The 23470-nt window shown below is 37.3% G+C and overlaps 1 long non-coding RNA gene and 1 pseudogene across 4 annotated transcripts; both read right to left on the reverse strand.

Annotated features, from left to right (window-relative positions):
• Positions 1-1542: 1542 nt before the first annotated feature.
• LOC104587307 (uncharacterized) lies at positions 1543-7594 on the reverse strand. Of its 3 annotated transcripts, none has more exons than XR_016083720.1 (5): positions 7422-7594; positions 7299-7334; positions 7005-7129; positions 2541-2659; positions 1543-1716 (listed from the first exon to the last, which is right to left on the reverse strand). It is a non-coding gene; the product is annotated as an uncharacterized LOC104587307 (long non-coding RNA). The 3 variants fall into 3 exon arrangements; XR_016083719.1 differs by having other exon boundaries at positions 2541-2628; positions 7422-7593; XR_016083718.1 differs by lacking the exon at positions 2541-2659 and having other exon boundaries at positions 7422-7584.
• A 4818-nt stretch (positions 7595-12412) lies between these two features.
• LOC104587308 (cysteine proteinase inhibitor B pseudogene) lies at positions 12413-13117 on the reverse strand (annotated as a pseudogene). Its single transcript, XR_016084344.1, has one exon. The product of XR_016084344.1 is annotated as a cysteine proteinase inhibitor B pseudogene (transcript).
• Between the last annotated feature and the right edge of the window lie 10353 nt (positions 13118-23470).

Raw genomic sequence — 23470 nt, forward strand, 5'->3', positions numbered from 1 at the left:
AATGTGCATTTCCTTGATACATTCACTACAAGAAAACTGACCTACAGCGGCAGATCTATCTGCCACTACAGCATCCGATATACGCTACTATAAGTGTAGCGGCGTACCAGTGGCGGTTATACTTCTGCTACTACAAGTTGCATTGGTAAAGTAAATTGTAGCGCATAGAACATTCGCCACTAAATCCCTATAATTTAGCAGCATATATGCAACAATTAACGACAGAAATATGTCACTAAAAATATGACATTCATTGTCGGATTAATCGATAACGGTGAATAATCCGCCACTATAGATCAAAATCACGACATATGTATATGATATAATGGCGTTTGTAACCGCCACTAAAAGTAGGGTTGTTCATAAGAGACCTAACTCGACCAACCCAGACCGACCCAACCCGAGTCAGCTGGGTTTTTTCAGCACCGATCGGTTTCAAATTGTAAAAAATCATAAACCGACCCGAACCGAACCGACTTAGTAGTTAGTTCCTATTTAGTAGTTACAACCTACTTAGTTCCTACTTAACTAAGTTGTCTTTATCCTAATTACAACCTAACTTAATTTCTAGTTTTCTAGTTATGAATGACATTAATGGCAAGTATTGTAAGACAACTAGACAAGGAACTTTTTTGGAAAAGTTTAAAGAAAAGAATCAAAGGATCATAGTTTCTATGGTCTTTTACACCAAATAAGCAACCAATTACAATTAGAATTAAGTGTCATTTTTTACTTAGATTAGAAGGTTTCTTGAAATATACAAATTTCAGTCTTCTTTCTCTATACAGTTTGACTTTCTATTTTCTTGATAACTTCTATTCTAACTTGGTCCGCTCCCCTTAGCCCCTCAACTCAAGTACAATCTCTAATACAATTTGATTCTCAAGAATCAAAAATTTGAAATTTCAATTTATTACCATGGTTGAACTTAGAGTCGAAATCGACCCAAACCGACCCAACCCGACTCAAACCGACCAGGTCGATTTTGCTTAACACAGGGTCAGTTTCAATTTCAACTCAGGTACCCGACCAAGTCGGGTCAGTTGGAAAAATCTCAATAAACCGACCCATCTCGACCCGTGAATAACCCTAACTAAAAGTGATATTTCATCAATATAAAACATATAGTGACGGTTATATATCCACCGCTATAAGCAAATCTGTGGAATATATAATACATATAACACCGATTATATTCGTCACTATAGATTAATTGGTGGCATATCTATGGTGGTTACATTTGCCGCTATAAATTAATTTGTGGCATATATTGAATATATAGCGATAGATATAACTGCTACTATAAACTATTTTGTGTTGTATATTCTATATATGGCGGTGGTTATATCTACCACTATAAAAGTTAATATATTTATAGCGGCGGATATAGGTGATGTATAGTAGCGATTATAACCATCGTTGTATCAATTTCTACAGATTAATTTAAATAATAATGAATTCGTAAGTTGCCAAACCTGTAATACCTGTTGATGCAAAATATCATATTTTTGTATTTGTAACTTTAAACTACAAATAATTCAATAACAAAATATAATATATCCATATATATCCAAATTTTAAAGTTTCTATACATCCATCATAATAAATGTATAATAACTAGTTTTGTTACATATCAAACCAAAAAAAATGTAAAAACTATGACTTCTTCAAATCATGCTCCCATCTGCCTATTGTTGTCTTGTTTACATATTCAACCTGAAAAAAAAAGAAAAAAATTAAAAATTAAAGTCATGTAAATTGCATATAAAACATCATTTTAAAAAAAAAGAAAACTGATCTCAACCAACTTTGTTGATAAATGAAAAAGTAAATGAAGCTTTTAACTTCACATTAATTGAATGTTTGAGGGAGGTTATGTGTCATGCTTGAAAAGAAATCAAATACTGAGAAATTGATTTTGTTCTTTTGTACCAAGTTTTATAATTTGATTATTACCAACCACGTGGTTCTATAAGGCAAGCAGCTTAAGACATTATTACCAACCACTGTCAATGATTTATAGTGCCCAATTGCACTTGATAAAATCAGTTTTGAATCCCCTTGCAGAAGTGCCAACAATTCTGACTGAGTCACCATTTCCAATTGCCCCAAATGGTTCCTGAAAACATCCCGTATGCCTGCTCTCCCCGGATTACTCATGTAGCTATATCAAAGTTCAGTTTTAAAAGCTGAATGAAGCTTTAATTGGTATTCAACCAGACAAGATGCTTCAGCAAGATCAGCAACAAACTTCTGTAGCAACTGGAATTCACAGTTCACAGAAGCTGGTGGGATCATATTCATTACCCACTAATGCCTTTCTCATACCTTTTATTCTGATGCTTGTGAATTGTGATTAGCCCAACGATTTTTTTTGGTTTTGGCAGAATTGTGATTTTCTGTCCTTGTCAGCCGGCTACGGTGGTTTGGAAAGCAACAGCAATAACAACAAAAATAAAAGCAAAAATACCAATAATAATAGTAATAATAATCCAATAGGAAATGGCTTGGAATCCCCCACGCAACTCCGTCCCCCTTACCTCCATTCTCTTGTCCAACCTCCTCTGGTGCCTTTCTCATTTTCCCCTAACCGCTATTCCAACTGCTCTCCATATACGAACCAACTTACTGCAGCAACAGCGGCACAATAGGTTAGTCTCTGCACAAATTGTAGAAATTTGGGGTTACCTTCTCGGTTTAGGATTATTTTTTTTTAAGCTAAATGAGTCCCAACTTCTTGTGGGCATACCTGATTGGTGGTTACAGGTGAAAACTATACCTGATTGGTGTTGACGGGCATATGGCCACAGGCCAAGACAAACAGTCTATCATATGGTTGGCCGATAAACAGTGTTGATGGATGTTTAACAATGTTTTCCGTGTCTTTTTATGAAGCTTACAACTAAAGGTGCTCAGGACACGGTTGGATTTGTTTTTAAATCCTATACATCATGCTTTACACCTCTCAGCTCCCACCACAAGAGCCTATCCACCCTGATCACATCATACATACAATGAAGCCCAAAATATTTGTTCCCTAGATACACATTGTTTAGCTAGTTGCCTGTGTACCCAAACCTCGTGGCTGTTATTATTCATCTAACCTACTACTAGCAAGCATGGAGTCCCCCCTCAACCTCCAGTTGCTTTATATTCAGCTGTTTAGCCGTTCATCTGTATATTCAGCTGTACAGCCTCCAGTTGTACATTGCTTTTTGTGCTTTAGTAATGAAATTTACTTTACCTCTTCTCAAAAATATTCAGCTGTTTAGCTAACCTCAATCCTTGCAGCAATGATGAAATTTCTTCTTTAAGTGAGTCTCCACATTCAATCGGGCCAGAGAAAAGCTCCACATTTGAACCATTTTCACCCCTAAAGACTCCCCCAATGCCCATAGGTTCTGGATTTTCAAAGGAACTCTCATCAAAATCCATTTTGATCCTATTATTCCTGGATGGAGCCCACTTTTCTTGGACTGTCATCTTAAAAGTGGAAGAAGCTTGTTATTACTCCCCATCCTGGCATCCTCTAATCATATCATCGACAGAATAGTCCATAAAAATCTCCATTGACTTGACCCAATAATTACCCAGAGTTAATGCTTTCAATTAGAGCTTCCATTGTCCTACATTGCTCCTTAAAAAGTCGGTTATTCTTCTCCCACACTGTCCATAATATTGTTGCTATAGTGACTCCACATAACTCCTCTTCTTTTTGGTTGAGTCATGAATGTCAATCAAAACAAACAAAATTTCAAATGTCAAAAGAAATACATAAATAAAGAAAAGAAAGGGCAGTTTTTTTCTGTCTTCTCCTTATTTCTTTCCCTTTTTTTCTTGTCTTTCCTACATCTTTATTGATCCTGTTTTTCCTCTATTAGTTGAAGGGATAACGGCCAGCACTAATTTTATTCAAGGATTAAAGTATCAACACAATATGCCCAATACAGTGTGTTTCTAAGGCCACCAAAATTTAAAATATTGAGAACTAGGGGAATATTAACAGTTTGAGCTGTTAACAAAACCTATTTTCAAATAGCAAATTAAAAAAAAATAAAGAAAGAAAGAAGGAGCATCAAGCAATTGGCATGCACAATACTCAATTTTTTGGTATCGTGAGTGTTGATATTCTGAACCTTGATTTTATTTAGTATATTTCATTCCTATCACTTTCCAAATACTTTTATCAGACTTTTAAGTCTTCTAATAAAGAGGCCAAACAAGGGCAAGGGGTGGAAAGATAACACCATCTGATGAATTTGAGCCTGAAAAGAATAGCTTAGCCAGCATCCGTGCCCAGCAGTGTATCAACCAACATATAGGACAAGAAACATAGGCAGAAGGTCATCATCATAGCCTATGTATGTATCAGTGCACTAATCATTTAGGCATTTTGACTTCATAGTACCAAAAAAATAATAAATGTCTATGTAAAGCATGATGTAAAGGTGCTCATAACACCTAAGCTGTCTCTTATGGCTAGTTGGCCACTTTGATACACATGGACCCAACATTAACAGAGTTGGGATCTCCTGTCCTGCCAACAAATCACGTTCCAGTACTCTACCAACATGATTCAACACAGCAGTCTCACCATGTATGAAATGGGCAGTGTTGGATCATGTTGGCAGGGGATACAAACTCTAGTGTTTGGGTTTCAAATTTGTTCACTGATTCGATCATCCATTCTGGTCCAATCTTACCACTGTTTGGACCAGCTTTTATACTGTAATGCACCAATCAGCAAAACCTTCTGATCTCCAAGGGTGCTTCATAGAGGAAAAAAAAACAGAAGAAGAATTGACCCTGGGTTAGGCAGGCCAGGTTCAGGCCTAAGGTCCAGGTTGCAAGATTGTGTCTGGGTTGAAACCTAGCCCAGTCCATCCAAGTTGCATCCCTAGTAATACTTCTCTTGTAGCAAAACTGGATAATAGATATGCAAAATCTGGATAATTGAGCAAAGAATGGGGATTTTATATTGAAGGAGTTTGTAGATCTCTTTGGTCGGTTTACCTAGTTATAAGCACCATGAACATGATTCTAGTTGTAAGGTTGAATCTACTGATCAATGTTGAGTGAAAGGTCTTGAAAGCTGCTGCCTGCTGTCATACCTGCCATTGAAAATGGAGAGCAGAGGTGAAAAGCCTTTTTATCCCATTGACACCAGTGGTCCTACCCACAGACATTTATGGCAATCCTACAAGATCTCATACAGTTCCAGCCCTCAGCCCATGTATAATGTATTTGCTATATCAATCTCTAAACCGCTAAGCCCTCTATTGCTCTCTCACTGTACTTCATAATGGGGAACAGAGATAATGTGGACAAATCCGGCTTGGACCAGCTTACTACAGAATTGACCATGTCATTCCTGCTACATGGAAGTTGGTGAGTTCTGGAGATCTGGGGAAGAAACCAAAACCCTCCTGAACAACTTACATCAAACTAAGAATAAATCCAATAGACTATCAGTGAGTGAAGATGGCCTAGAGAACAAAATCCTACAAACAGTTTAATAGATCTCTAGCCCTCTAATTATTTAAAAATATTTTAGAAATAGCTTCCTTAAAAATATAGGCTTTTTTAAGGAATGTGAGAAAGACATATCAAGACTAGGTTCCTTAAAAATATAGGTTTTTTTATAAAAGTTATATATAATTTATTTAATACTTAAAATAGAATCAACCATATGAATGAATGAAATTCATTGAACCATAGCTCATCAATTTGTGAGTTCTTATTTCTCAACCCAAGAGATCAGGAATGCTTAAGGAGACTATGGGTGACAATTATGGTCTGATGCACTAGGCTAATCCATTCCAGTTCTAGCCCAACCCAACACCTTGAAGTGAACACTGATCAAAAGTATTAAGAGTTTAAAACAAGTTACTGATTCATTAAGACAAGTTACTGTTATAAAATGAGCTCACTGAAAACTGTTTACTCAGTGAAATCCATCCTCTTTACCTCTTTTGAACACTCGTTAGCTACCAATACCTGGCCTGTTATCTATCTCCACTAGCCTAATCCTAAATCGCTAACCAAGTGTATAGCTGGCCCATATGAGCTAACCATTAAAACAAAAGATGGTTGGACCCATAGAAGGCTACCATAATAGCAAACGATATTCAAACCAGGCAAGAAATGACCAGAATGTGCACATAGAACGAAGGTAACTCAGGAGAAGATGCAATCTGTTTGTTGCATGGACCCTACATATTAATTGGTCTTAGAGAATAAGGTTTGAATGAATAAATCTAAGTATCTTTGGGATAAACCAAGGTTGTCTATAACAGAAAGTAGTTTTAACTGAAAACATGTCAGATATTGGGCAACCATCATTCGGTTAGGAGATCTACACAGAAAAGAAAAAAAAAGAAAACAACCTTAATCATTTTCTGGAATTTAAAAAAAAAAATCTACATTTTCTAGAATCAACCAACCATCTATTTCAGAATTGCATGTCATGTTTCTATAAGCATCATCATCATCATCTAAGTCTCCCAACTATATGACAATTAAATCATTTCTGATCCTAACTAATCATTTCTTCTTATTTTATTCTTCACAGATAAATAAGACAATTAAATCCAAGTAAAAGTACTATTCATCGGTCTCTCAACTCTGCCCCTACTATTATTTTTGTTCATTCTCTTCCTTATTTCTCCTCCCAACCAAAGGACCCTTGGAGAGTAAAACTAATAAAAAACAAAATTTTTATTTGTTGATTTTAAGGTATAAATATTAGTTTATAAATCCATCTGTTATAAGAACTAATAGAAACGTTACGAAAATATCATTCAAAATAAAGCCAAAGAACTATGCAAATTGCTCAGCTTACAAACTCAGCATGAACTGGATTTACTTTACAACAATTAACAAATTACTCAGATCTAAGAGCAATATAAACATAGAGAATACGAAGGGTCAAGTAAGAAATGCAGAAATCAGAATTCAGTTCTGAAGCAATCTACGGAAACCAATGTAAACAGTATACTAAGCACCTTAGAATACGGAGGGTCAAGCAACCTTGCTTAAATGATTCAAACGGTCACTCTTCCGTTGCCCTGTTCGGTTTCAATGATTACAATACCTAATCGGTTGTAGACAAGAAGAAGAAGAGGTTGTCCTGTTTGATTGCAAAGAAGAAGGCAAAAGGTCAAAAAAAAAATCCAGATTTCATCAATGATGCACAAACAAAAAACGTGATTACCCTATTCGATTGAAACCGAATAGGGTAATCACGAACAAATAAAGTGTGGTGTGGTTGCCTTGTTTGGTTTCAACGATTACATTACCTACTCGATTGCAGACAAGAAGAAAAAGAGGTTGCCCTGTTTGATTGCAAAGAAGAAGACAAAAGGTTAAAAATAAAATTTTCCAGATTTCATCAACCATGCACTAACATAAAACGTGATTACCCTAATCGGTTCCAACCATTAGCTTTACCCATTCCATTGTAGACAAGAAGAAGAAGAAGAAGAAGCTAGAAAGAAAGAAACCGTCTGTTATTCTTGAGTTGAAAGCAGAGTGGAGTTGGGGACGACGAATAACTCAATTGTCGAATATTGTGGAGGATTTCATTCAACACGGGCAAAAAAACCCGCGCAATATGTTTTTTTTTTATTTTCATTTGTTAAATGATCTAAAATGATCCAAGCCGTTGATCTAGGTGTTTAATAGAGAGCAAAATACCCGTGCCACCTGCGGACCGACCCCACTCTGGACCGGCCCAACACAGTCCGACATGATGGCACGTGGGTCGTGCCAGGCCCAGCACGATGGTCTGTGTCATGCTAGGCTTAGGATTTTAGGTCTATGGGCCAGGTCAGTACAGTACAACCAAGTGGGCCTTGCTGCTCACGGCCCGGCCTGTGACACGGCCCAGTACGACCCATATATATTATTTATATATATATTATATATATATAATATTTATATATAATATACTATATAAATTATAATTATATAATAATATATAGTACATAATATATTAATAAAATAAACAATTGTTTTCAATTTTATTATACTAATTTATTTAATTATTATATATAAAAGCAATTGTATACATAAAATTCATAATATTAAAATTTTAAGTTTTTTTCCATTTTTTTAAATAAATAGACAAAAATATCTTTGGCCCGGTCTGTGGCCTAGCTTGGGCCAAGACTTGGCCCACGAGCCAACCTGGCCCACAGCATAACATGGGCCCGCTCGGGCTTGGACAATGCCAGGCCAACCCCCAAAACTTTTCACTAGGGAGGGTAGCACGGCTCGTAATGGCCCACAGGCCATCATGAGTCGTGCCGACCTCCCTAGTGAAAAGTTTGGGAGTTGGTCCGACACGGCCGGCCCACTTTATACCTCTACTGTTTAATGAGCAACTGCTATTGGTATTTAGTGGCGCCTATTGCCACTAACAAAATATATATTGTGGTATTTTCCGAAGTGCCGCTAAATTAATTGGCGCTCTATCATATTTATAGTGGCGCTTTTATAAAATTGCCGCAAAAAATTGTATATTTAGTGGCGAATATAAATACGCCGCTGACAATCCGACACTAAGGTCAAAAGGTGATGATGGATCAAAGGTTACTCGAGGAGAACATGGTAAGCTATATGTATGGGGATCGCCTGGACTCTTGAGTGGTAAAGAAGGGGCCAATGAATAGAGGTAACAAGATGGAGCTGCAAGTTGTTGATATGTTGCCATTGAAGTCTACCACCTCCATCAATTGTCCTCTTACAAAGTCACCTAGGATTCCCATTGGTCACAGTGTATGTGTTGAGATGAGGCTGACCGAGCTTCCCTTATCAATAGAAGCCCATCGCATCTTGTAGTGATTTACTCAGGCACCAACATACATGGGTCTGTTGTGGTCTGGATTCATTGTGACAATATCATCTTCTGAGAATTCAACATTGAACTTGTTGACATTGCAATACTCCTTTGGATTTCTAAAGACCTCAATTAAAGCCTGAATTACAACTCTTTGCACCACGTTGTTTGTGCCTTGCTTGATGTAATTCACTGCACTAACGACATCTATGATGCCCCCTTGGAGGTGATTGGGAAGAGGATTGCTCTCAACTTGTGTCAGGTGCCTTTTGAGAAGTTCATCCAACTTAACCTTGGCGACGAAAATTCGCCTCAAGTTGTAACTGTCCATGAGGTCATGTGTGGTGGATTGGTGGAAATCATACCACTGAGGTTCATGTCTATCTCTTTCTGGGTTAACATGGGGAAGTCGGGGTGGTAGCTCGATGGCTTGGTCTTCTACTAGCTTGTTCATAGTGAGTAAGACTTTGTTCTTACTGCAGCCAAAAGGAGGTGGTGGCCCATCATTTGCCTGATTTGGCCTCTAGATCTGGTGTAAGGGCCCCTCCCCATTCCACGATTGGTGTATTGTCTCCTATCTACCACATATGCCTCTTGCCGTGGTTGATGATACTATGATGGGGGTCTCTACTACTGGGAGGTTGGGGTTGCGATGGTTATCACCATTCTCTCTATGCATCTTCAGAGATGGTTAAAATTCGCTATCTCAACGTTCTCTATACCAATTTGGTAGGCAAGCTACATCCCCTAGACACACTACTATACAAAGTCTTTCTCTGTGGCATGCTCGTCAAACACCATGTGGGTAAGCTTTTGGAACCGCATCATGTAGGCGAGGAGGTCCTCCCTAGAGCCTATTGCTCGACATTGCACAAGCTAGCCATATTGAGGTGTCACTCAAACGTAAACCACTTGGTCAAGGACTTCTCGGCCAATTCTTTCCATGAGTTTATGTTTCCTAGTGTTAGGTTTATGAATCAGGTATATGCTGGCCCAGTCAGAGATTTAGAGAATTCTCGGGCTTTTAGGTCCCCGTCGAGGGCAAAAGACCTAGGGATTCCTCAAACTTACTGATATGTTCTTGGGGACTTCCCTTTTGTCCGTCATACAGGGGCCATTGATGGGATGGGTAATAGTGTGCAAAGCATGATTTATGGAGGATCCAACTGGAGTAAGGTTTCTAAAAGGTGATAAAGGCCTGGAATTTGCTTTAGCTGGCTTCTATCATGATTTGGATATACTCCTATAGCTTGATCTTGCTCATGGGTGCCTCAGGGAGTGCGATTTCTCCCATTTGTTGTAACTGTAGGGGTTGGCATCAAGATGTGGGTGGTATGGCCCATTTTGCCTATCGAAAAGGCAGAACCATGGATGTTAAAGGCTTGGGGTTCTGGTGTTTTGGGTGTAGTGGTTTGGGGATGTACAGTGGGTTGAGTGGACTACCTGACTGGAGTGAATGATGGGATTTCTGGAGCCAAGGACTATGGCTGGGGATACTAGAGGAGTTGTTGCAACATCTCCTTCATCTCTACTTGTTGCCTCTCCAGTTGGTTGATGCGGTCGACTTTTTAAAGAATCGTTTGCATAGCATTCAGGTTTTCCTCTAGTTCATTGAAGCGGCTTGTGGAGGATTTTAATGTCGGTGGCATCCTTAGAGTTAATATGGAGTTGGGTTTTTTCTCTCGTTCTTGGAACCTCTTCATTTTTAGTACATTCCTCACTTATTGGGGTGAGGTTGATTCTTTTGATGGCCATTTCTGTAATCAGGGGAATAATTAGAGATTCTAAATGTGAGTGATGAGGTAAGGCTACGAGGGAGGTCTACTTGAAGAGGTGAGGTATGTGGAGGTGTAGGCTAGAACAAAGTAACAAAGTATTTTGGGGGAAGCAGAAGGCTAGTTTGTTAGAACTCTCATAGTTCTTTCTAGATGATCTCGTGTGGAGGACTTCAGGTCTCCTCTATTGGAAAGGTGTTACTATAAGAGGGAACAAGGGAAACGACCAAAGGAAACTTTCCTACCCAAGAAAGATGGTTATAATTCGTTGGACATAAAATGGGTAAGTAGTAGGGTTCTCACGGTTCCATTAATTGAACCATGGACAATTTTCTATAGCCGAACTTACCAGTTTTTCATTTCTCCAGACCCAAACCTAATTGGTACGACCGGTTAATTGGTTGACTGGTTTCAGTTTTTAACCGGTTTGGTTCTTTGATATTTCGATTTTTTATATTTATAACATATTATAAATATATATAATATTATAAATAATAAATGTTATAATATATATAATATATTAGATATTATGAATAGATAATTATAAATATAAGATATGTATATATTTAAATATAATACATATATATTTATATATAAAATACATATAAATATATATACCAGTATGTTTGGTTAGCTGTTAGTTTTTTCAAGATTAATTGAAAATCGAACCACTCCTTTGATTTTTCGAAAATACTAAACTAGAACTAAATTGACAATCTCATTGTTTCCGTTTAGGAATCTCTCAAGTCGTTGTTGCCGTTCTCACCGTCGTTCAGAGCTGTTACAGAGCTTCTCCCTAAGCTTTGAATCAACGACACTAATGTGACCTTTGATGTTAGCGGTTGAATAGAGGAGAGGATTCTGGCAATTGAACATATAAGATTATGGCGGCGATTGAACGGAGGAGGAACTGGGCAAGCAAGAGTAAATAAGTGATTATTTCTGTGACCTCTTATTTATTCTAATCCTAATCTTTAACTCGAATATATATTTTTTGAAAAAAAGTTATCATTTTATGTGCTTTTTGTAATTTTTTCTGTTCTTACCTGAGGTATATAATTCTGGAAAATTTTGTTATAATTTTCTGTATCTTTTTCCTGTGATTATTCTTTTTAGTTGAAATATATAAAATTTTGAATTTTTTATTATTTTATTTATTATTCTACAATTTTTTTATTTTTTTGTCTGAGTTTTTGTTATTCAGTCAATAATTTTATCAATTTGTCCATTTTCTACATTTTTTTGGTGTTTTCCTGCAAATGTTTTTTGTATTTGTTTTTGCATTTCTTGCAAATTTTTATACTTTGATGCATTTTTCTTATTTTCTAAGTTTTTTCTGCACTTTCTGATTTTTTACGAGACATATTCTTTTGCCATTTATTGTGTTTTATGCACTTATCTTCATTTTAAAGAAATTGATTTTTTTTTATATATTTTATGGTTTTTGTAGTTTAAATATATAGTTGTATGCCTTTAAACAATTAGAATAGATAGAAGTGAAAAAAGGGTTAGAGGGTAAAAAGGTGGGTTAGGGTGTCAATAAGAGGGTCAAATGGGTGAAGTCAAATGGGTTAGTGGATCAATGTACCAACACCCAACCCAACCCACCGGGCCTCATGGCAAGTTCTTGATGGATATGTACTGAATGGCTTAATGCTTTGTCTTAATGTCCGTATGCTGAGACTGGACTGACATGAAATAATATTTTATTATTTAATTATTTTATGTACTAAACTACAAAACAATAAGCGATCGATTCAGCTCATCCACTTCAATTAAAATTTGCTTTGGAACCTCATATCAAATATTTTATAAGTTTTATTATTACTATAAGAAAAAACATTCACAAGACTACACTCATCACATTAACATCAACCTCTCCGTTTCCCAAAAGGAAAAGCAATTAATAAACGACCATACAAAAGCCCTAAATCGCAGAGAAGATTAAACATATATATATATATATATATATCGCGCCTGCGCGATCATGCTTTACACTTATAATAACCAAAACTATTTGGTGTAATTGGTGGAAGGAGAGAAGGCAAGCAGCTGCTTAGACGGTAGCCATGGCTTCACAGCTACTACAGCATCAAACCTCTTAGTCATTCCATGCTGTAAAGCTTCGATATGCAAGTAGTAATTGATACCTGACACCACTTGTCTCTCCGCCATTACAACCTCCGAGAAGACCAGCTCACCGTCGTCACTATTGCTCGTGCCTTGTCCATGCAGTAACACTACTTCTTCCTGCTGCTTTCTTCTGTTGAATTCCTCCACCGAAAACCTCCCCAGTTTTTGAATCTCGTGGTTGCACTTGACATTTTTGACGTCGGTTCTTCCTCCTACAATGTCTCTTATTCCAACAACGGCCCTGAGACTGAGAGAGCAACACAGACAGAGAAACAGCGAAGCCACCAAAAACGCAGAAGATCTGTACCTGTACGCCATGAGGCAGATATGAAGATATTGATTTGGGTCTAAGATGTTTTGTGCAATCTGGGTGGGGATATGAGGTGTTTATATAAGAGGTTGAGAGCTGTGGAGCTGTGGAGCTGTGGATGTATGTATGACACGCGGATCGAGGTGAGGTTGAGAATAGAACGGCGTGCCGCGTCTTCTATATGGTGGTATACAACAGGCTTTGTTGGATTTTACTCAATAATGGAATTCTTTGTTTTTTTAGCTATCTTTTAACCTCTGTTCGGGATTTATTTACTCTTTTTCGCCCGGCGGTTTTTGAGGGGTTCGGCTTCAGTCAATGCTTTATGCGTTCGAACACCGTTCGAACATTAGTAGAGAAAGACATGCGTCCATAGGCGCGTGTGCATGCTATATTCGTAATATGTCGGTTGCCGGCGGATCAGTCGCAGATGAATCCATTCGTTGCCGGTGGAATATCACTGCCATCAATAGTAAAGGCTAGGATTTTCATGAGAGAAGACTGTGTTTTAGAGAAGCAAAGAAGAAGAAAGATTTATCTGTTTTCTGTCGCCGGTTGTCGGTGGAAGATTTCACCGCCGGTGATGTTTTGTCTTTGCCAATTGGAGATGATAGCAGAACAGGGGTTTGGTGGATCGATTTGGGTAGAGAGACATGGAAAAGAAGGGAATGGAAAAGAGAAAATTGTTTTGAATCGAGGAATGGCTAACGGCGTTTGTGCTATAACGTCCGCTTACCATCCTCGCACGAATACAGAATGTACACATGCCTATGGATGCATGTCATTCTCTCCTAATGTTCGAATGGTGCTTGAATGCATAAAGCACTAACTGAAGCTGAACACTGCATAACCAATTACAAGTGAATACGCCAGTGTCCCCTAATTTGGGGTCACCTACCAACGTGATCTAACACTATACATCTCACTACAAAATTGGGACCCACTATGCATAATATATGCAGTGTGAGTTGATATCGGAAGCGTGTTGGGATGTTTTTTGTTGACAGGTGATCCGGACTCGTGTTCCCTACTAATTGCTCTAGGTTTCAGGATACAATATACCGGTGTGTTCAGTTGTGGTTGATTGGGCAGCAAGTGATAAAGTAGACTTGATATGATAAGTCAGATTGAATTTGAATCAAGGTATATTTGAATTAGATCAGGATGTCAGATATCTGAATCTGATTTAACATTTAAAATATTAATAAGTTATTAAAAGGAAAAGAAAATATAACAATTTAAATAAAGAAAAAACAAAAACCACAAGTATTTTTTAAAATTATTTTCATCATATATATACATGTTTTTATAAAAAAGAGATAATATAAAAATATTTACAAAAATGCAATATAAATAACATATTTATAAATAAATAATATATATATATATATATATATAAGATCAGATTGGGGGTGATCTGAATTCGATTTGATCTGAAAATCCAAAATAGGGATATTTGAATCTGACAAGATAGGTTGGACTTCGGATCGAATTATGATCCAATCCACTTTCACCCCTAGGTGTGAGGATGAAATCCGACCTCAAGAGATTGGAGTGGTTTTGGGGTATATATACTAACTGCTAGGTGACATGGAGTATCTTTATTGGTTAAACATCCCCTAACACACGCATCAAATGCAACCATATCTCCATGGGATTCTCAATCTCTTACACTTTCATTTAGGCTATGTTTGGTTTGAAGTAAAAAGTAGGGAAAGGTAGGACAACCTATACAAGGTTTGTAAAGGTTTCCCTTCCTTTCCCTACTCTTTCCTTCAAACCAAACACAGCCTTAGTGTGTAACTAGCAAGGTCCTCTGCAATTCATGGCAAAGTCAAAAAGTTGATTAAATGATGTCAGTTTTTTTTTTTTTTTCAAAGATCAATGTATAGGGAAGGTTTAAAAATTGTTACTCCATGGGGCTATACAACCAAGGGAGAGGGATCATCCCCAAACCTATAAAGCCTCCAACCCTAGTGCAAGTGGGATTCAATCCTATGTCTCCACTACAACCAGTAGGAGACCCTAACAACCAACTAGCTAACACTTTAGCAAGGATATTTAAAACAAAATTAATAAAAAATCTCTATTTATCATTGTCTTCATAACAAAAAATACAAAAATAGAAAGAAAAACTTGAATATCTTAAAAATCCTCGGTAGAAATAATTATATGAATAAATTACTTTTCAAAAAATTCTAAAATTATGAACAATTAACTACTAAAAATGTCAAAATTTTTGAGAAATTAGAATTTTATAAATTAACTTTCACTAAATTAAATTACCAAAAACATGAAATTGGTTTATAGAAATGATTAAATTAAATTTTTTTAATAAATACCAAAAACCAATGTAAATTACCAATAACAATGGAAATTATTAATAATTACCAAATGTAAATTGTTAGCATGAAAATTTCCTAATATTTTTCCAATTTAATTATTATCAAAAACCAATGTAAATTAACAATAATTAATTATGGAAGTTATTAAATTTTTAAATCTAATAATTAATCATGTTTCATTAGACTAATGATGACTGATATGGTGATACTTGGAACCCTTTCCATATACTATTTTGCCTTGGCCAAGGACATTTATGTATAGGACACTATGGCTGATATGTGTATGCTTGAATCTATTGGTTAGGGCAGAAGTATTTGCACCATGAAGCCATAATGCCCCGTGCACAAGATATCCATGATGCCCTGGTCTAAGGATTATCTGCATAATTGGAATGTTAGAAACATTTATTGGCTAATGATTTCATATATGTATCTATTATGGGTCATGTTCAATGAACCTTCTCTCTAATAAGCACCCACAAATTTATTTTAGTGTCCTACATAAGTGACTTGAGATTCATCACACCATGAGACCAGCATAATGTGTGCTAGTCTATTTGGACTATCAAAGGCCTCTTGATAGTCCTATGACTAAGAACCATTTTAAGATCTTTGTTTCAATTGAAACATATCTCAAATTTCAAACATACTTAAGAATATGTTTATTTAACAAAGAAACAATGGGCTATTTATATGAAAGTAAAAGTTTGCAAATATAAATGACGAAAATGCCCTTTTATTAATAATGTGAATAGTTCAAAAATTGCACATCTATAGTGTCATACAATTGGTTTTAGGGCATACGACTAACAACCTTTCTATTGACCAATGGATGTGCATGGCTCCATAGTAAGATTTGTCGAAGCAGTGTCCACATGTAAGAACAATATGGCCACAATAGCTACACAACTAATAAATGACCGGAGTGAACTGCTATGATTTAAAGTATTGTCCATAATTAGTTCCATGTCCATTGTTAGAATTCTGAGTCCTAGAGGAGAAATTCTGTTCAGAAGAGAAATGGCATTTGCCTTTCTACTAAGACCAATTGAAAATATTGACAAAATGAGTAATAATCTTGGATTACTTTAAGATAATATATAAACAATAGGAGTAAAATTAATCAATTTCCTAAAATTTAAAGGTACTTTATGTATTATGTATAAGACCCATGTGTATCAAATACCGGTATGTTGACTTTTAATTGACACATAGCCAAGTTTGCACATGTGTGTTTATAGTAATCTTATGGCAACAAATACCAGTCATCAAAACATGGTGTACTAGTCATTTTGTTGTCTTTCAACTTAAAAACTTAGCTTTAAATCTTCTCATTTGTATTTTATGTCAATGTTTTCTAACTTGTAGTTGAAACAAATAAATGAATTGAATGAGTTAACATCAATACAAATTTAATCAAAAGCCTGTTTCAATCAAACATTTTTAAAAAGCAATTTCCTTTTATTTGTTAACCTATTGACCTGTTTGACCAAGTCAATAGAACATGGGTAAGACATTAATTTGTTTTATATTTTTAGCCATTTTCATCTTTAATAAAAATATATCTCATTTTTCATATATATTTTTTTTAATATGAGGAATATATAATATTAAAAGCATGTTTAATTCTTTTATGATTTTTATAAAAAATGTTATATTTTGATTGTTATTATTTATTTTTATGAATCTCACATTTGACTTGTTAGATTAAAATATGGTTTTTAATTAGTGGTTCTAATCTTATATTCAAATCAATTGGTTAGTGGTTAATTTGTTAGTTGAGCAAAATTCTGGGTCCATTTACCACCAAGCTACTTGTCTAAAAAAAAACATTAACTTTGCCATTATGTTATTAACATACCAAATGATTTAATCGCTTACACACTGATAGGAATGAATATAATGTTTTTTTTTTAGGTTACTTTTCAAAATGCTAATTTTTATACTATGAAAATTAAGGTTGTAGATTTAATGGGAGAAACAAATATACCTTTTATAGGATTTAATGAGACAATTAGAGCTAATACATTATATATTCCATTTCTATTATTAATAAAAATATTTCTTATTTATTATAGATGTATCCAAAATTTTCTTTATTTTTCTATATTTTATATTTTATTTATTTTAAATTTTTATGGTTTAATTATGACATCATGGATTAGCCTATTTAGCCCAAAATGATTTAACTTATTACCACGACCTAAATAAAAATACAATTTTATTCCAAGTTAATTTTAAAAGTATAATTTTTTATATTATTAAAATTATTTTATATTGATTTAATTATTAAAAATGAAATTTAATACCTTAAATATTTTTTATCGATCATCTATATACAATTAATACTGAGAGTAGAATATGACTTAATGTGGGCTCGCATCAGTGGATCCCACTTATTAGGAATTTGGTGAGAGTCCAATCTAGAGATACGAGGTGCTAGATTAGAATGGCCCCTTCCATCCGTCGTTCCGTCCCAAATTTATGAATGGCTTAGATTATACAAGTAGGTTGAAAGTAATTTTCAAAATGGGACTGAATCAAAATGGCGGTTTAAGATCATACAAGTTAGGTTGAGAGTAAAAAAAAAAAAACAGGTAAGAGTACTTTTTGAAGGCGTACATGCGCACATAGAGAAAGGAGCACCAATGACAGTGAAACATGGTGAGATAATGGTCCCAAAACACTGCAACAATCCCTGCAGAGTTAGACAGAACCGTACAGTCTTGTCTATAAGTCCATGAATCCAACTTGCTACTACTTTTCAACTGTTACAGTGGATAAACATTATCTCTTTTTCTGAATGGTGGATGGATAAACCAAAATCTTCGAGTTTATTATCGTGTCAGAAAAAATGTCTGTAGGAATTTTTCCAAAGAGCAAAAAGTAATTCCACTTACAAGATTGACCATTTCATATGTTGTCTTTACAACTTACAACTAATGGAGGGGCACTTTCTTCGTAGGGTTGGGATTGGAATTATTATATGGTTTTTAAAATTGAATCGGAAAAACTGGGAATCGATCAGGTGATCAGTTCTATTTTTCGTAAAAAATGGATTTTGGCCTAAAAAACGTTGATTTGATTAGTGATGTAATGATTTTTGGTCATCTATCATTTTTTTGGCTAAGTATCTCGTCATTTGGTCTGTTCACAAGTGGCCGATGATTCAGAGGTTGAAGTAGAGTTCCCTGGTGTAGTGCAGCCCAGCAGCAGCAATGAAGCCTTGCGGCTGCTGCATGTAGATATCTTCACTAAGATCTCCATTCAGGAACGCTGTTTTGACAGCCATTTGCCAAATCTCGTAATCATGGTACGCTGCTACAGCTAGTAGGATCCTAATGGATTTAAGCATGGCCACCGGCGAAAAGGTTTCCTCATAGTCGATGCCTTCTTTCTGAGTATACCCTTTCGCCACCAAACGAACTTTAAAGGTCTCAATCCTGCCATCGGGGCCCTTCTTCCTCTTGTAGATCCATTTGCAACCAATTGCTTTTACCCCGGAGGGCGGATCCACCAGAGTCCAGACTCCATTGGTCTCCATTGATTCCATTTCAGCTCTCATGGCCTCCACCCACTTCTGGGAGTCTATGTCTAACATAGCTTCCGCGTAAGTCACGAGATCCTCTTCACTAGTCAAGGCTTCCACCAAGTAACTATCCTGGTCATAACCATATCGGACTGGTGGTCTGGATACCCAGGTGGACCTTCTAGGTTGGTCATTATCTGGAACTTGTGGGACATTTCCCACTGCTCCTGAGCTCTCCTCATCAAGAACTATTTCCTGACGATGGGTGTCCAGGATGTAATCAGTTTCTAAGAATTGGGCGTTTCGACTGCAGAACACTTTCTGCTCACTTGGGTCATAGAATAGATAACCCACCGAATCCTTTGGGTAGCCTATAAACAGGCAACGGCTGGTTTTAGATTCCAACTTGTCCGCACTTGTTCTTTTAACGTGTGCAGGACAACCCCAAATCTTCAAGTGTCTTACACTTGGCTTCCTTCCGGTCCAAAGCTCATATGGAGTTTTCAGAACTGATTTGGTTGGAACCCGATTCAGCACGTAGATAGCAGTCTCTAATGCGTATCCCCAAAAGGATGTGGGTAGTCCTGAGCGTACGAGAAGTGACCGGACCATGTCCAACAAGGTCCTATTCCTCCTCTCTGAAACACCGTTGAGTTGAGATGTAGCAGGAGGAGCTAGTTGTGACACTATCCCATTGGCCTTTAAGTAGTCCCTGAATTCGTCAGAGAGATACTCGCCACCTCGATCTGATCGAAGGGCCTTAATTTCTCTCCCTAACAGTTTCTCGACTTCCTGTCTGAATTCTTTGAACTTTTCAAATGATTCAGACTTATGTCTCATTAGGTACACGTAACCATATCGTGAAAAATCATCTGTAAAGGTGATGAAGTACACGTGTTGATTCCGTGTCCTAACACTCAGGGGACCACATACATCAGTATGTATTAGGTCAAGTGTGCCTGCAGATCTTTCAGGCTTACCGTCAAATGGCCGCTTAGTCATCTTACCTTGGAGGCAATGTTCACAAGTGGGAAGATTCTACGGTTAGAAAATCCAAAGGACCATCCTTTACCAGCCTTGTGATTCGGTCAATACCAATATGGCCAAGTCGGTAATGCCAGAGGCACGTGGGACTTACTGTATTACGATTCCTTTTCTTGGGATTTTCGACCGACGTAGTTTCGGTTAAGTTAGTTTCCAAAGAAGGATGCAGAACATAGAGACCGTTCTCTAGTTCCCCTCATGCGATGAATTTATTATTCCGTTTAATAGTAATCATATTACTAAATTAAACAGTATATCCATCAGCACACAATTTTGAAACAGAAATTAAATTCCTTCTCAAGTTCTGTACATAAAGACAATCTTTAAGTACAAGGACTCCTTCTTTAAAAACTAATTCTACAGTTCCTATTGCCGCAGCTGCAACACTTGCAGTCGTTCCCAAGAAGAGTGTCACTTCACCTTCACTCAATCTTCTGCTAACTTTGAACCCCTGCAGTGAGTTACACGCATGAGTTGAAGCCCCGGAGTCAACACACCAGGACACAGAAGTAACTAACATATTAGTTTCTATGACACAAGTTTCGATATTACCTTTCTTAGATTCCAGGTAGGCAGGACAGTTCCTCTTCCAGTGGCCGGTCTGCTTGCAGAAGTGACAGACATCAGATGCCTTGTTCTTCTTCTGCTTCTTAGGTTTGGTAGCTTTCTTCTGAGGCTTCTTTGCCTTTCTCTTTTTCTTGCCTGACTTGTTAGCTTCAGCAAGCATAACCACAGGCTCATCCTTCTTGAGTAGATCCTCGGCTCTCTGCAACATATTGCTGAGTTCCTGGACGCTGACATTCAGCTTATTCATGTTGTAGTTCATTGTGAACGCATTGAAGGAAGAGGGCAAAGAATTTAGGATGGCATCCACTTGCGTGCCAAGATCTAGCCCGGATCCAAGAGCTTCAAGTTCATTAATGTATCCCATCATCCGTAGACAATGGTCATGAACTTTCTGCCCTTTGGTCATCTGCGCGGTCATGAACAATTTCAGGACCTTCTGTCGAGTAGAACGGTTCTGCTCTTCATACATTGTCCTTAGACTGTCCAATATGTCCCTGGCTAGTTCGATCTGATCGAACTGCCTCTGTATTGAGTTGTCTAATGAGGCAATCACAAAGCAGCGGGCTAGGGAGTTCTTATCCTCCCAATCTTGGTAGTCCCTCTTACGAGCCTCAGAAGCCCTATCACCCGGACGTTCCGGGGCAGGATTTTTCACTACCTTGTCTAACTTTTCGGAAGTTAGGACCAGCATAAGATTTCTGTACCAGTCGGCATAGTTTGGGCCCTTAAGCTTGTTATCGTCTAGAAGCTTTGCAAATTGACCATTTGCCATTTTCTGATAAAACAGCAAAATCATTAGTCCACAACCTTAGTTTGATTCATGTTTACCTACATAGATATGGCTTTTAATCTATGTTCCATTCCCATTTGTTCATCTCTGAGATTTCCCTCCTATCTCAGTGACGGAGACGACGAAATGTCTCTGGAAATGTGGGAAATCACATGGGGTGCGTGAAGCCAACTGTTTCAGCTGCATAACCCCACCACCTTTCTGTGACGGATCATATCCACTCATCAAATGAGTTTCCCTTTGGCCTCTGTCAGACAAGGTTCAGAGCCGTTTTCAGGTAAACCCTTCTGTCCAGTGAGTGCACACCCATCATATTCAGGTTACGCCAAGGTACCGTGAGAGAGTTCCCATTTTCTGGTGAAGCCCCTCCCACATCGGTCTATGACGCCCCTATCATCTTATGAAACACTCTAACAGATCCAACAGCAAATGGATAGCCCAATTTTATGGTGCGTTTCCTCATTACTGATGGACCCATCATTGTGCTAATGACGGAAGGCCTTTAGAGAGTCCATCATATGGATCTCCCTATCACTTGCATTCATATTTGCTGGAGGGAACAAAATTACGCCCTAGTTCTAATTTAGGTCAAACCAAAGTGGCTCCCACTGACTTTCATAAAGTCAGATTTCTGGTGGGCCTTAATCGGCTAGGGGTTCCGTACGCATCCCTTTTTCAGGGTTGTGGGGCCCACCAGGCAAAGAGGGGGTCATCCAATGACCTTCAGGGACACCATGGCAATGATGCGCATTCAGCCATGGTGTGTGCAAGAGCCACTAACGAGTCATCACGGGCCAAGTACTTATGGCCCATGGTCGCAGCACATCAAACATCCAAACATCACATGTAAAGGAGGAATTGATCCAATCAATTAATTGCTGTAAAGCCCATTCAACGGCCCATTTAAAAAAACAAGTCATTAACGATTAATGTCCACTAGGTGTATGGGCTGAATCGCAGATAGCAGTTCGGCCCATACAGCTTATCTCACAATAATGGGCTTTTGCAGTTTTAACCCTTTAAAACTGGGCTTTACAGGTGGGCCGAATTAATCCCTGTAATTGAACATCAGATTTGGAACAAAAGGTGTGAGACAATTGGACTGAAAACAGCCCCCTTCGAACCCCAGATTCGGTCCAAACAGTTTTGGTCCAATCTAGTCCGAAATGGTCCAAAACTGATTTTCAATTCAAGAATTAATTATTGAAAGATCTGAAATTAATAGTTTTGATTTCAAACAAACACAAAACAATTATGGACTATTCGCACCACCTGCAAAACAGAGGTTAATCACAAGGGTTGCAGTTTCACAAACTGCAAATCGCAGAAAGCAATTTCTCCAACTGCAAATCTCCTGCCGCCGCCTTCTTCTTTCTTCTTCTTTAATCAAGAAAAATAAAACAAAAAACCTATTTCTATTAATTACATCCTTGATCAAATCCTATACATTCAGTCTAAAATAAAAAAAAATTATTTACAGACCGAATTAAATGAAATAAATAAAAAGAAAAGAAAAAGGGTGCGTAGACCATCTGCGCTAAATCTGCACTGCGATCTCCAGGTTCGAATAGTCCATTAAATCAAAATATATAAAGAACAATTCTAAATAAATTTTGGATTTAATAAAAATTAATTTCAGATCAATCGCCCTAAACAAGAAACAGTTTCTTGAAAAAGAAAACAATCTGCGCAAATCTTGAAAGAACACCTTCTATCCATCTGCGCAGGGTCAGATCTGATTTTCTTTTGGTTCAAGATTCGAACCTGTGGCTCTGATACCACTGAAAGAATGGTAGGATCCATCTAATGGACGCCATAAAGGTTGCGGAATGGGTGGGCGAATTTCAAAAATTTCCTACCTTCTCCCAACTGGGAATCATATTCCCTAAATTTGGAATACAATATTCAAGGATCTACTTGAACCCTAATCAAACCAGATCTGTACCAAAAGATGAATGGGAGGATTATACCTGATCCGGAGAAGCAGTATCTCCCAAAGTTGGTGTTCACGCCCAAAGAATGCTCCAAGATCTGTCCCTGCTGAAGATGACACAGCTGTGGATGGAACAGAACCAGCAGGGTGCGTCCTACACACTGGATCCTTCACAAGAATCCCCTGGATGTACTAAACACTGAAT

This window comes from Nelumbo nucifera, chromosome 3 (genome assembly GCF_055504915.1).
Source record: "Nelumbo nucifera cultivar China Antique chromosome 3, China Antique-T2T, whole genome shotgun sequence".
In the NCBI taxonomy this organism is placed as follows: Eukaryota; Viridiplantae; Streptophyta; class Magnoliopsida; order Proteales; family Nelumbonaceae; genus Nelumbo; species Nelumbo nucifera.